This window comes from Limulus polyphemus, unplaced genomic scaffold, assembly GCF_000517525.1.
Source record: "Limulus polyphemus unplaced genomic scaffold, Limulus_polyphemus-2.1.2 Scaffold931, whole genome shotgun sequence".
Lineage (NCBI taxonomy): Eukaryota > Metazoa > Arthropoda > Merostomata > Xiphosura > Limulidae > Limulus > Limulus polyphemus.
In genome coordinates, this window is record NW_013666541.1 from 256,090 (window position 1) to 268,807 (window position 12,718).

Consider the following 12,718-nt stretch of genomic DNA (forward strand, 5'->3'; position numbering starts at 1 on the left):
CCCGGTTTCTAGCGTTGTAAGTCCGCAGACATACCACTGTGCCACTGGGGGCCGGGGAAAGTGAATAAAGTGATTGAGGCAGGACGAATCATGACAGGCCTCCAGTTCCTGGTTTTCCTGGGAACAACAAATATTCGGGAGTAAAAACCTGGTTCGATAGCCTGTTGAGTGAGGTGATCCTGAACCACCTCTGACAGATGCTGACAAACAACGGGATCCCGAGTTCAAAAGTAAACAAGTATAGGAGACAAGGGAGGCATGGCAAGAAATGGGATCTCGAATCCTTCTTACAAAACTTGAAGAACCCAAACATCATTGAAGAAAGGGTGCCATTGATGGAGAGGGACCACAAGTGGAGCTCCCACTGGGTAGTCGCCAGTACTGTTCGCGACGTGACGTGCATTGTCAAAGAAAACAATGAGCTATGGTACCTCGAGAAGGAGGAACAGGTAAGGGTTGGGAGAGGGAAGGACGGGAAACAGTAATGGGTGCCACACTTTGCTCCGACTGAGACAAATGGGCTACCAGATGGGAAAGTGTAGAATGTTGTTGGACTGACGCCACCCAAGATTCTAAAGACTCCATGATCGTATCAAATAAGAAATGCCGTAAAAATAGGACCATAGGTAAATCCAGGAGATAAGATGTCGGTAAACAAGTCCTCAATAAGACAGCATCCCAGCCCAGAAGATCCCAACAACAGAGAAACCAGAGCTGAATACGACAAACGAGCCAAAATGGAGGTAAGGAGGGAGAGGATGTCCCCAGAAAACCCCTCAGGATTTCTGTGAAAAGTTTCAAATAGGAGATGAATAGTGGAAAAATACTGCACAAGAGTTGTGAGGGTAAGATGTAGGCAGGTAAATTGGGCATGGTTTATACTGATAGGAGATGCAGGGACTGCCTCCCAAATGGGTAAAACAGAACCCAACAATTGCTGGTCTAGATAAGGACAGTCTGCATGATGATAACCGAGGACAGACTGCTCTGATGCCCATGGTGGACGAGGCATGCTAATACTGTCATTTAACTGGGAAGCGAATTGTTCAGCATGGACCCGAATGTCAGGGGAGGGGGGGACCAAATAGGATTGGGAAGAATTTTCATGCAGTAAGGAAGGACGTGGGTCATATGAAATAGAAGTGAGGGATAAAATATCACATACCTGAGAGATAACATCCGAAATAAACGTGGAAGGCTGAACTGTATCCTCAGGATAGGTATTGGAAGACACGGCAAATTCAGGAGGTGGAAACAAGAGATCGAAGTTCTCAAACAGGTTCAAGATGTTCAGGAGGAAGTGGGGCAATGTCAGGAGATAGAGGTTGACCCATGTAACATTCAAACTCCCTACAAATAAATGTGATAAATCTCCCATCGGGTCACCTGCACCCGAGGCCTGAGATAAAGCACCTGTCAAAATTGAGACACCCAAAGTGGTGACATTGACTTTGGAATTCATGTTTTTCGTCCAGAGTCGACAAAAAGGCGAATGTATAAAAGAAAAAATGACTGTAATGAGTTAGAATTAGGGTAATTCGATAGAAAACTGGGTAGTTTATAAAGTATAACCACTTCAAGAAGAAACTGTATAAGTTAAGTCGTAAAAAGAAACACATCTGAATAAAAGCACTGTGAAACGAGAAGTGATAGTTCAGTAGAGGTACATAGAGAGTGTCACATCGTATACTATGCTCCTATTGGCAGAGAGGTGACGCATGATGATTTACATGAATCACTTGATTCCAATAGGGGAGAGCAGAGGTTTTGTGGTATGCATAAAGAAAAAATTTGCATATAGAAGGCAGCACTGAACGAGAATAGCTAATCTTGTGAGCGGAGGGAAGTACCGTATCAGAATTTAATTATTCATTTATTTTTATCAGTTTTTACAAAAGCAAATGGGAATATCTGCACAGAATGTTTACATTTTATTAAACAGGTGTTACTTAAAGAGAAAACAAATCTTGTTTAAGCTATAAACCAAAAAACTGCAACTTATTTTGTTATTAATAGACGTCATTACATTATATAAGGATTGTAAAAGGCTGATTTAATGTCCATTACAGCTTTAAAGGTGAGAAATAAACACCAAAAACAAAGAATCCTAATAATCATGTAGCTAGTTTCCAAGAGGAAAGCACTGAAATGCATGAAATAAAAGTCAGTATTTGAGAAATGCGTCTTGAAATCCATGAAATATTATTAAAAATCAGTATCTGAGAAATGTGTCTTTTCTACTGCTTCTCCACAATGCTTTTTTAAAAGAAAAACAAAACCCCATAAGTTATCAAAATATATTGGAAGTCTGTAAATTCTATGATTTTCAGATAATTCTATTTACCACAGATTTGAACTGCCTCTACCTACGAATTTGTCCTTGTACAGGCCTCATTAGTTCACAGCCAAACACCTGCTAAATATAACTGGAGAACAGGAGAAAGAAGAAAGTATTTTAGACTATTATTATAATAATGGTGTTTGACATACGCGTACAAGACTGCTGTACAACACCACTTTCTTTCTGCTTCTAAATTATTATGGGGAGGAACGGATGAGCAGGTTATCAATGTTTGTAGGTCACAAGCCAGAGCGCAATCTGATATAAGTGGTGTTTCCCATGAAACATGTGATAGTCAATAGTCCTAGATTTATTCTCTCATCTTATAGTTATTATCAAATAATTACATTTCTTAAACAACACATTTAGCTAACCAGACTTAATACTTTCATGTAAATTAAAGATATATATCAGACATGAGGTTCCCCTTTAATGTTATATAATGGATATGTAAGAGTTCCTATACAGCTAAAGCAACAAATATCATTTAATAAAAGCTAAGTTTTATAAGCCACATACTGGGTGAACAATATTTACCTCCAGGAAGAAACTCCATGATAAGATATAAATTGATAGAATCCTGAAAACTATAATACATCTTCACAACCCACTGATGGTCAGCCTCTACTAGAATGTCTCGTTCTGCCCTCACATGTGCCACCTATATAATCATAAAGACAGAAAACAAAATTAGACATTACAGAAATAGATCATTAATGAACTGAAATTATTGTAAGTTTAAAAAATCACAACATCAAATGTTTGAATTATGTCTAGTTCTTCGGTTTCAGACAAACCTAGTAAAGATCATAATAATTAATATCTGCATTGTTAGAATTAAAAATATATTTCATCTAACTACTAAATTTCTTTATGATCAAAAAATTCTAAGAATTCAAAATACTGTTGTAATAAGCTTCCTGTCTTTGTGTCTTGGCTTCTTGTGAGTTTTCTCATGAAAGTGTGGATTCTAAAGAACTTATCAATTAATGAACACAACTCTGAATAACCAAATGACTAGAAATACTTGGTGTCATAAAAGTTAAAACAGCATAAGAGTAACATCTAAAATGATTAGACTGTATGGGATTCACTTGGATACCCTTACTATCTAGAGTATTTTTGGAGATAATTTTACAAGGTTTAGCCAGCTTAGTGACCTAGGTTTGTCCTAAGTCCACATACTAGACTAGCAATTCACAGTAATCTTCAAAAGTGTAAAATGAATTACAGGAAAAAATGCAATAGGTTATTACACACAAAACATTTGCTGTTAAGCTTCACCTACTTACTAGTATATAAAACACAAATATACTGACAAGTGTTTATGTATCTGTAGTAGTGTAAATTCAACACCACAAGCCAGTGGAAATTATTAAAAAAACTAAAACTCAAAAATAAAAGCACATTAGCTTTCTACGTAGAGAATATTGCCAATGTTTGGTCCCTGATTTTCTACATCAATATGTTTGCAGTAGAATGTCTCTAGTACATTAGTTTAATTCTCTAGCATTTTATGACAACTACCAGACAAAGAAGGATGGGGAAGAATTATGTGTAGCCAGCGTAAGAGTACTACTTAACTTCCATTTTAAAGCCATACGTATAAGCCTACTGAAATGATTAAACAATTAAGAACTTATTCAACTTATTCCAAAGAGGGTTCAGTTCAAATTCTACTTCATTACTGAGCATATTTTCTCTACTTTTAAGCATTTGTATCAATTCTCTTGTCAATGGAAGGCTTTTTAAAGCAAATATAAATATAATTAAAATGTTCATGATATAATACAATAAAAATAATTTTTTTACAGATTTCTTGTTAATAAAATTCCAGGATTTTTAAAATATCTCAAATTATACAGAGAAGAAACAGATTGGATGAAGGATGAAATCATGTATAAGCATTATCAGCTAAGTCATGCCTTAACAACCATACATTTTAACAGATAAGAATAACATGTTTGATCACAGTAACTAAAATTAATTTCTTAGATCTAAAAGTTCCACAAACAGAGTGTACCTTCAGCTTTAAAATTTTGCTGTATTTGGTAAACTCTCCAATTTTTCAGAGTTATTTCCAGGGCCTTTAATTTTCAGTTCCTGCACTTAGTAACTTTTTTAGAATTATTCCCAAGCACACCATATTTTTATCAAAAATACAAAATTATTTAATAATCAGATTTTAAATAATTACCAAACTTCCATTAATAATCTAGCAAGAAAACAGGACTTAAATTGTAAACTTAATATAAGATAGGCAATATAGTTTACATGGCAATTTTAAAATAAGATTATATATATAAGCTACAAAACATTTTTCAGAAATACAAGTCATTAAGATCATTTATTAAAATAGTTTCCTCTCTTAATATCACTGATACATGTAAAAAGAAAAACATACCTGTTCTCTTTTCAGCATATCTGCTTTCCTAAGAATTTTCATTGCATAAACATGTCCAGTATCTTTCTTCTGGACAAGGCGAACCTCTCCGAAAGCCCCTCGTCCAATCACTTTTAATGGCTCAAAATCCTCTACCCCCAACCTTGATCGTTTCAACCTTAAAAACTCAGTTTCTTTGATAGCATGTTGATTCCTCTTTTCTTTTTTCTTCCATAAAAAAATGCTAGTGTTTTAGTTTTTTAAAAACAATGCTCATCACAATAACTTGTTACATAATTTCAATGATGTATCTGAAAGTTTTCTTTTGACAATCACATGGGGAAATTAAATCACAATATCTGTGAGGGAAAGACACCATGCTGTGTTTGAGGGTATAAATAGTATATAAGGGCTCAATAAAACAGAAAGATTATAACTAAGAATACATACCATATCTTATTATACAAAGTTTATAGTTAATAGAATCTATGTAGAATATTGCTTCATTATAGTCTTGAAGATCTATCTTATATCAAAAGATACAAGTTCCCCTCACTAAGTATCAATTACAAAAAAGCCCTTAGCTCCAGTACTAGTTAAATCATTGGGTACAAATCTACTAATGTGATTGATCAGATTGAACAATGTCAGTATCAAAAGCAGCCCATCATTCTCCATCACTTGACATCTATCAACATAAAGGTCAGTGACCCCAACAGAGCAAATATCTCAAGGCTTTCCATGATGCCTCAAATTAACAATATTTTCCTCAGCTTTATATCCATATACCTTTAAGTATGCAAGAACTCACCGGTTATAAATGTTTTAATGTAAAAAACAAAAAGCCCAACTATTTTCTTACTTTATAAACCGTCAATGTTATAAATATTGAAAAACATAAAATCATTTATTTGAGGGGTGTTATATAGAAACAAAAAAATCACAACAATATGCAGTGGTGTAACTACAAAAGATATCTCCCTACATAAAAAGTAACTGGGCACCTTACATTTATTTCCCCATAATTGTAGTTATGGTACTGGCTGATTGATATCATCAACTTAACAGAATACTGCAACCAACCTTTAGTTCAAATGAATTAAATTGTATGTCTCTCCCCTTGATCCTTTATCAGCCCCTCATCCAATCCACAATTGCAGGGGCATACTTATGCCACTGACAATATGTAACCCTTAGATAATCAAATACCCAGTAAACAAAATATGGCTCAAATGTTAAATTCTTTTAACTTTGAGTATTTCTTTAAAATAAGTTTGTGCCCTATAACACTTCAAGGTCACTTCTTTAACTCCTGAACAATCATCTTATAATATCCATTCAATGCTAGTTAATCCCTCCCAACAAAATGTATCTCACAAAAACTAAAAAGATCCAAACCTTCAATTCAAATCACTTTATCAGATATGACATTTAAAAGAAAAGACAAAATGAACTGTGCTATGCGCAAGTCTGAATGTAAGCCTCCAATGTTTATAAAATATTTTTTTAATATCCAACACACATTTTTAAATATGCAATTTAAAAATAAAAGGATTGCACATGATACTGAAACCCAAACCTTAACAAGTTTGAAAGACTACTTGTAAATAAAATTACCCCTAATACTTCTGAGTTCTATGCTGCAGGGAAAACAAATGAAAGGCTAAGTTTTGGAATTCAAAACTTAAAGATTCTGAGTAATGCATAACATTAAAGTTTATTTAACCATAAAATTAATAGTAATATTACAACTTTTGATATTTTTCACCTAGTTCATTTAAGTCTGTTTGTTTTCATAACTCATATTTCCCAAGTTAAGTATAATTCTAGTCACCTTTCTAAACCAATTCCAGAAACAGGTTCCATTCCACAAAAAAACTTAAACAAATCTTTACCTGTTGCTCAGACAGTCCCTCCTCTTTCATTGACTCTTCTAGTTTTTCATATCTATGTATAAAAACAAGAAAAAATGTACAAGTGTCTTAGGTCTGGTTTCTTTTGCTTAAAATTAATAAAACTCTCAAATACGGGTACTCTAAATTTTTATAAACAAATAATGTAATTCACGCTCAAAACCTTAACACGTCTGAGATGGAGCTATGAGAGACGAGAGATCCATTTCTCAAATACCTTTCCAGTGAATAATACTCATTATTAAATTCCTGTAATGCATATTGGTGTATAGAAGATATTTTAATACTAGAAATAATCGACCTGATAACAACAAATTGTTGTTTTTCTTTAAAGTTTAATTAGACACTCAACGTTTTGCTTTGCAGCTTATTCAGGAGCGTTCCCCTAAAACATAAACCGTGTTTGTTTTTGTTGTTTTTTAACTTTGTACTGTCACTTACAGTTTATGTTTTAGGGGTAAGCTCCTGAAGATTCTGTAAATTGAAACGTTGAGTGTACAATTAAAGAAAAACAACAAGTTGGTGTTATAAAGTTGTTTATTTCTTGTATTAAAATGAATAGTACTCTCTACATCCACCCCTCCTTCACCAGTTTATGCATATACTGATATAGTAATGTCGTCTGTACTGCCTTACTCCTAATTTCATTTTTGCATAGTTTAAAGAAATTTAAAAAGCTTCTGTCACGCAGAATGAAACTTGCATTTTTTTATATTCTAAGAACGTATCAATGAAATAAAAGAATATTTTATAATATGTCAACCACACTACATCAGTCATATCCAGTGCCAACGAGGCCTTTCAACAAATACCAGGGCTCGTCAGTACGACTGTGATGCGACAGACATAATAGGGGTCTAGGCGATAAATATATCATTATTTTTTTATATTAAGGATTAAATCGTTTTCAGTTTTGGGCTCCTGGTTATCACAATCAGATTTACTGTGTACAGCTGCTTTTGCTTTAAGGTTTTGCGGAACTTTTTTAAAAAGCCCAAACAATTCCAAAATATGCATTTAAATACTTTCAGTTACTTAGTATAGTGTCACCTAGCGACGAAATCAAAATATTTTCTTAAAATTGTGTACCGAAATAATAAAGACTACGCCGGCAAGATATTTTCCATTGTGATGTTCTATACTTGACGTTTTATAGCTTTGTATATAAACTTTCTGTTTATAACTGAGCACATAGCTGCATAATAGGCCATCTGTGCTATCGCCAACTCAGGAATCGAACCACGAATTTTAGCGTTATAAGCCAGGAGCTTACCGCTGAGCCATCGGGGGTCAGGCTTTACACTCATTGTTGCACGATATTAACTACCATATTATTTATCATATTTCAAGTTCCTATCCTTAACACTCATAAGAAATATATCTTATTTTAATAATTTTTTATACGTAAACTAGACAACGTATAGTTTTCATTAAAGTTGTTTAGAGCTTAATCAGAAGTGTATTGTGGCGACACTCGAAGAATGGTTTTACTTGAACCATTGTAAGTAAATGCAATATATATATATATTCAGAGGAATAAGTTTACAAAAATTGAAAACTGTATACTTTGAACTGTGTTTTACTATTAGGTCGTCAGGAAATTAATGTCGCGTTTTGGAACATTTTCATTAATAGGTCTCACACATTGACAAATGTCCGTTTTTAGTAATTATAACGGGGGCAAGATGCCACAAAAGCACACTTTTAGGGTTTTTTTGACAATTACTCCACCGTATTTCGGCCAAATTATATGGGATTTGATACAATGATAATTTTTTACAGGTCCCAAACAGAGATATACACAATTTTGGAATTTTTGTCTTTTGCTCAATTTTTAAGCGAGGAAAGTACAATTTTGAACTTTCGTGAACTATTCATGTGTATGCCATCCAAATTACATGGGATTTGGTATAAAGATACCTTGTTAAAGGTCCCAAGCAGTGGTATAGACAGTTTTCAATTTTTTCTGATGTCATATTTGGCCATGTTGGGATTACGTAGCGGGAGACATTGGCCTCTTTAATTTTACTTTGTGTTTTCGTGAAGAACGATGGACAAAAAACTGCTCAGATAACTTTACAACGATATAATATCGCACGTGTGCGTGTGTGGTACTTTCAAGGACTCTAAAACAAATAAATCAATAATTTTCATCCTAGTATGACGTTTATTATCGAACATAAAATCATCAGCTTATCTTCTTGAACACTTTAAGACACGACGATGAAGGTAAGTTTGAATAAGAAGTTCTCCATAAAAAGACATTTTCATTTTACTAGTTTTATCCCAATACTATTTTTAAAAAACGTTAAAATTGTGCTTCATCGTGCTTATATCATAACCAGTACATTTGGAAATCTGCATCAAGAACTAAGTAACATAAAAAAGAAATCAGCTCAAAGAAGAATGCTTTTCCAGTGAATTTTGTTGATAACGTCATACGAGAATATTTAGATAAAGTTGGAACAGTTAAACAATTCGTCTATAGTGTGTCAAAAAAAAAAAAAAACACCTATCGTACTACCCTATACAGACAAGCATGCGATTTTAGTGAAGAAACAACTAGTTTTTCAATAAAACTTATCTCCAAATAGATTTAAGTGGTATTTATACCGGAATATAGTCTGCAAAATATCTTCGGCTTTAAGGAAAATGTCGTCTTTAATAACATCAAAAGTGGTTTATGAATTTAAATGTCCTAGATACAGTTCTAGGTATATTGGGTCTATCACCAGATGGCTAAAAACACGTGTGCAAGAAAATGCAAATCTATACCATGCGAGATTGTGGTATATATAGTAATACATTCGAGGATGTTGGCCAAGTGCAACAATGAGAAAAGTTTACGTATCATAGAAACATTGTTAATTCACAAACTAGAGACAGAATTGAAAGTAACTAATTCATCCATTGACTTATTCTTCAAACGTAAATACATATTTACCAAACAGATTCTTCTGTTAATATGTTAATATCCTTCCACTGCTAACAAAAAGATGTCGGGAGCTAGATGTAGATGGGGGAACAACGCTGGAAGTGAATCATGCTTGCCAGAAGTGCTTAGCTAGAGAAGTTTGATGGCACTCTCATACCTAAAACTTTCACAATTAGATTAGCAATTTGGGCCTATTTTGATGCAGTGGGGGCCATGATATAATGGTAACCGAAAGAAGGAGCAAACGAAATTAATGTGACAATAAGCATTTGAATGACGAGTTTACATGCTTTTTTTTTTACTTTGATCTCTTTACCTTATCTTCTCGACTCCTTATCTCCAGCTACCAAGCCCGTTTTAGAATCTATTTACTGTAAGCCATTATTTTGGACCAAAAAACCTTAAGCTGGGGGTAAGATAATAAATGTATTGAAAATTAAGTGAGGGGGGGGCAAAAGTGGATACTTTCCCTTGTGTTGGATATAGGGGGGGCTACCTCATCTTTCTCCGACGCCTATGTAGCAGTGACTTGTGTTTAGCGTTATGTTACTACGAAAGGAAGCATAAGCGTTTAAAATGTCAAACATGAGAAACATTGGTTTTGAACAATGTAGTGTTTACAGTGATAATGATATTGTGCGTATCATGTGTCCCAGCAAAACAAAATGCATTTCCGCAGCGCTAAAATGCCAGACTTTCACATTACTTTTGGGAGACAAAGTAAACAGGGTTTTTGTGTTGACAAGAGCTGTACTGCAAATGAGAAGTTTGAATCTGCAGTGCTTCCACATCCGCAAAGAATCCTGATCTCGCATCCTGTGATTTCTCAATGACAGTCTGTATGGACAACGCTGTCGCATAACTGGTGTTCTCGAAGCAACTGTACACAGGTGGATTCGTAACATTACATCTGCATTTCACCAAAATGGCATGATCAAAGAAATGCAACATACTAACCCAGAACTATGTTGAGACGTGAGGTCTACTTGTCCACATCTTTAACACTGTTGGTATATGTTTTTCGTTTACATTTTGATATGATTGGCCTATAGGGAATAAAAGTAACACTCTTCGTAATTTTAAATAGTGAAAATAGCAAGATTTAAACGATTGCATACCAACCTTTTTATAACCAAAAAAAAAAAAAACCCACATACAATACCTGGAGAAAATGTAAACCAGGGAGTTTTCAAGTTTAGAATACTTAGGTCGATTATAAATATAAAACATTACGTAACAAATCTCACAAAATCATTAGCCGAATACAACTTATTGAACCACAACTTTCATAGACCCAGAGAAGTCGATAATAGGAAATGCAGTGAAATAAAGCTTGATATAATTTTAGGTGTATAATGTAGCTCTAACTTATTCACTTTTTAAAATGTTTATTATTTATCATATTAAACCACCTGAGAACAGTAACATTTAGCTAAATAAATCTCTCATTGGTTTAGTCAGTAGAAATAGGCATTGCTGAATGAAGCTTGACAAAGGACAGTTTCACTTTTCTCACACGTTTACGTTATCTAGACTAACTTACAGTTTAAGAGCTTTTGGGCATGCCCAGTTTTCGAGTTAGATCTAACACTAGGGCCCCTAGTGGCTCAGTTGTAATCTGTGAACTTATAACGCAAAATATCTGGTTTAGATACACGCCTGCAAGAAAATCACAAATAGCCCTTTCTACAGCTTTGTGCTTAACAAACAAAACAATCTAACACCGATATTATCGTATTTATACGCGAAGCAAACGTATTGAGAATAGTTTCAACTCCGAGAGAGAATTCAGTATAACTAATATTCAAGTTTTGTCACGTATTCCGACTCAGAAAAAAAAAATCAGAGAAGTTGGTTTACCTTGTTACTGAAGCAATTATATACAATAAGGCTGTGGGATCTCCAAAATGTAATTTAATTTCCCGAGATTGCTTTTAGTTGCATTTCACATCCCTGTTTCAGTGAAATAAATAAATAAATATGTAATAAAAAATAAGATGCAAACAATATAACACTTTCTCAAACTTTGTTTATCAACGTCATTTACTAAATATTTTATTCAATTTTAGCTTTTTTCTTGTCGTTGTTTTTCACAAATAAAGGCTGTTTCGTTTGGGACTGTTTCTTATACGTTGCAGGAAATTCACGCTCCCATAGTATACACTACTTGACAGTAATTTACATTAAAAGCGAAACACGTGTGGTGCAATAGAAGTAAATATCATGATTAATTGAAGTTTGTTTTCTTTTAAAATTTCTGTGAAAAATAAGGTATTTTGAATAAAACTGCCGTACAAAATTATGCACACGGAAAACTCTGTTTGCCATACGCCAGTTTAAATGTGCAAAGTAAAGCGTATGAATTACTTGCCACGACAATTGGACATGCATGAAGACGTGGCTAAGAAATGTAAAGTTGCATGTTTGCCAAACTACGCCAACTATTATAATAAAATACTTGAATCAGAGGTTATGGCAATTGTTTTAGTCATGAGCTTATAATTTTGTGATGCACACTAAAAGTGGATGAACCTGTAAAAAGAAAATTATGCTGAGAAAACAACGAAAAAAAAACAGCAATGTTGTTTTGGTTTGGTTTGAATTTCACACAAAGCTACACGAGGACTATCTTTGTTAGCCGTATCTAATTTAGCAGTGACAGACTAAAGGGAAGGCAGCTAGTCAACACCACCCACCGTCAACTCTTAGGTTTCAATTTTATCAACGAATAGTTGGATTGACTGTAACATTGTAACGCCCCTAAGGCAGAAAGGGCGAGCATGTTTGGTGTAACGGGGTGTTGCGTCATCGAGATCACACGACTACAGTGTTAATTTTCCGTAACTTCGTTCCGACGAAACTTTAACGACACAAGTTCTTTCTTAATAAAACTGGTTTATTCTTTCCGAATACAACTTTACTGATACACTCAACTTCAACAATCGCGCTAAACAAACGCTATAACAACGAACGTGCTCAATAATACTTCTGACTGCAGTTCAATTACTCACTATCTACGCACACATTACATTCCCCTCTTTTATATACCAGCCTACCCTATCTAGCAAATACTAGAGCATTCGCCAAGATACGGGATAGTTCTGGAAACGTGGCGTTTTAACAAACGGAGACGTAACAATACTAAC

General features: G+C 34.2%; 1 pseudogene; it reads right to left on the bottom strand.

Annotated features, from left to right (window-relative positions):
- LOC106461310 overlaps nt 1-12,718 on the bottom strand; it is a 36,916-nt pseudogene that overhangs the window by 20,684 nt on the left and 3,514 nt on the right.